Genomic DNA, 3,351 nt, shown 5'->3' with positions numbered 1-3,351 from the left:
TCACACATAAGGTACTGGGGTCCTTTTCGACCCCAAACTTTAAAAAATCGTCAAAAATCCAGTTTTTGACCGATTTCGGTTCTTTTGGTCACAAATGAAAGCTTAGAACGTTCCCTTTCCGAAACCGACCCGGAAAATCGGATTTGGTCACTGTGGCCACCGGGAATCGGCTACAACCGAAAAAAGGCTTTTTTGAGACCCCAACTTTGACGACCTGTATCTCCGGCAAATTTAAACCAATCAGGATGCTCCGGGTTGCATTCGACAGGTATATACCTGTACTTTGACCTCAAATATTAATATCAGGGCCAGGTGACCTACCGGTTCTGTAAATCCGGAACATCCGAAAAGTTCATATTTTACTGTTTTTCACGTATATGTGATACCAACACTCTCTTGATAGTTGAAATTGATCCATAAAACTTACTAAAAACACAATACACGATTGCCAGAACCACTCTGGAGTGTTAGTGGCCACTTCCGGGTAACCTGGAACCGGTTCCCGGATACCCGATGAACGGCCAATTTGATTTTTTGTTGAAAACCCATCATGTCGCATACCAAACTTCATGAAATTGAAAGATATGTCCATCTTTGGCCATGCCGTTAATCGCTGAGCCATCCTGGCCAATCTGGACCGGTTACCTGTGGCCCCTTGGGGACACTTCCGGAATATGAGAGAAACCCTATCATCCGACATATCAAACTTCATGAAATTAAAAGATATGTCAATCTATGGTCATGCCAATGTTCGCTGACCCATCCTGGCCAATTTGGAACCGGCTACCGGTAGCCCCTTTGGGGACACTCCCGGAATATGAGAGAAACCCTATCATCCGACATATCAAACTTCATGAAATTGAAAGATATGTCAATCTACGGTCATGCCAATGTTCGCTGACCCATCGTGGCCAATTTGGAACCGGTTACCAGTGTCCCCTTGGGGACACTCCTGGAATATGAGAGAAACCCTATCATCCGACTTATCAAACTTCATGAAATTGAAAGATATGTCAATCTACGATCATGCCAATGTTCGCTGACCCGAAAAAAAAACGAAACTATTGGCACTACGCCCCCCGGGGCATGGCCTTCCTCTAACGTGGGATTTCTGCTCCAGCGCCTCTGACGAGACAGGAGAAACCGGGACCGACGTTTTACTTCACCATCCGATAGAAGCTCAGTGGATAAGGCGGGAATCGAACCCGCGTCTCATAGCATCATCGGGATCGGCAGCCGAAGCCGCTACCCCTGCGCCACGAGACCCGCTGACCCATCCTGGCCAATTTGGAACCGGTTACTGGTGGCCCCTTGGGACCACTTCCGGAATATGAGAGAAACCCTATCATCCGACATATCAAACTTCATGAATTTGAAAGATATGTCTATTTACGGTCATGCCGTTGTTCGCTGACCCATCCTGGCCAATCTGGAACTGGTTACCGGTGGCCCCTTGGGGACACTTCCGAAATATGAGAGAAACCTTATAATCCGACATATCAAACTTCATGAAATTGAAAGATATGTCAATCTATGGTCATGCCGTTGTTCGCTGATCCATTCTGGCAATTTTGGAACTGGTTCCTGGTGGCCCCTTGGGGACATTCCAGGAATATGAGAGAAACCCTATCATTCGACGCATCAAACTTCATGAAATTGAAAGATATGTCAACCAACGGTCAGCGAACCGTAGATGTCCGTAGATTGACGTAGTTTTCAATTTCATGAAGTTTGATATGTCGGATGGTAGGGTTACTTTCATATTCCGGGAGTGTCCCCAAGGGGCCACCGGTAACCGGTTCCAGATTGGCCACAATGGATCAGCGAACAACGGCATGACCATAGATTGACATATCTTTCAATTTCATGAAGTTTGATATGTCGGATTATAAGGTTTCTCTCATATTTCGGAAGTGTCCCCAAGGGGCCACCGGTAACCAGTTCCAAATTGGCCAGGATGGGTCAGCGAACATTGGCATGATCGTAGATTGACATATCTTCAATTTCATTAAGTTTGATATGTCGGATGATAGGGTTTCTCTCATATTCCGGGAGTGTCCCCAAAGGGGCTACCGGTAGCCGGTTCCAAATTGGCCAGGATGGGTCAGCGAACATTGGCATGACCGTAGATTGACATATCTTTCAATTTCATTAAGTTTGATATGTCGGATGATAGGGTTTCTCTCATATTCCGGAAGTGTCCCCAAGGGGCCACAGGTAACCGGTTCCAGATTGGCCAGGATGGCTCAGCGATTAACGGCATGGCCAAAGATGGACATTTCTTTCAATTTCATGAAGTTTGATATGTCGGATGATAGGGTTTCTATCATAGTCCGGAAGTGTCCCAAAGGGGCCACCGGTAACCGGTTCTAGATTGGCCAGGATGGGTCAGCGGACATTGGCATGACCGTAGATTGACATATCTTTCAATTTCATTAAGTTTGATATGTCGGATGATAGGGTTTCTCTCATATTCCGGAAGTGTTCCCAAGGGGACACCGGTAACCGGTTCCAAATTGGCCAGGATGGGTCAGCGAACAATGGCATGACCGTAGATTGACATATCTTTCAATTTCATGAAGTTTGACATGTCGGATGATAGGGTTTCTATCATAGTCCGGAAGTGTTCCCAAGGGGCCACAGGTAACCGGTTCCAGATTGGCCAGGATGGCTCAGCGATTAACGGCATGGCCAAAGATGGACATATCTTTCAATTTCATGAAGTTTGATATGTCGGATGATAGGGTTTCTATCATAGTCCGGAAGTGTCCCAAAGGGGCCACCGGTAACCGGTTCTAGATTGGCCAGGATGGGTCAGCGGACATTGGCATGACCGTAGATTGACATATCTTTCAATTTCATTAAGTTTGATATGTCGGATGATAGGGTTTCTCTCATATTCCGGAAGTGTTCCCAAGGGGACACCGGTAACCGGTTCCAAATTGGCCAGGATGGGTCAGCGAACAATGGCATGACCGTAGATTGACATATCTTTCAATTTCATGAAGTTTGACATGTCGGATGATAGGGTTTCTATCATAGTCCGGAAGTGTTCCCAAGGGGCCACAGGTAACCGGTTCCAGATTGGCCAGGATGGCTCAGCGATTAACGGCATGGCCAAAGATGGACATATCTTTCAATTTCATGAAGTTTGATATGTCGGATGATAGGGTTTCTATCATAGTCCGGAAGTGTCCCAAAGGGGCCACCGGTAACCGGTTCTAGATTGGCCAGGATGGGTCAGCGGACATTGGCATGACCGTAGATTGACATATCTTTCAATTTCATTAAGTTTGATATGTCGGATGATAGGGTTTCTCTCATATTCCGGAAGTGTTCCCAAGGGGACAC

The sequence above is a fragment of the Culex quinquefasciatus genome, chromosome 3 (genome assembly GCF_015732765.1).
Source record: "Culex quinquefasciatus strain JHB chromosome 3, VPISU_Cqui_1.0_pri_paternal, whole genome shotgun sequence".
Taxonomy (NCBI): domain Eukaryota; kingdom Metazoa; phylum Arthropoda; class Insecta; order Diptera; family Culicidae; genus Culex; species Culex quinquefasciatus.
The sequence above is the reverse complement of the archived record's forward strand: the minus strand, read 5'-3'. Positions refer to the sequence as shown.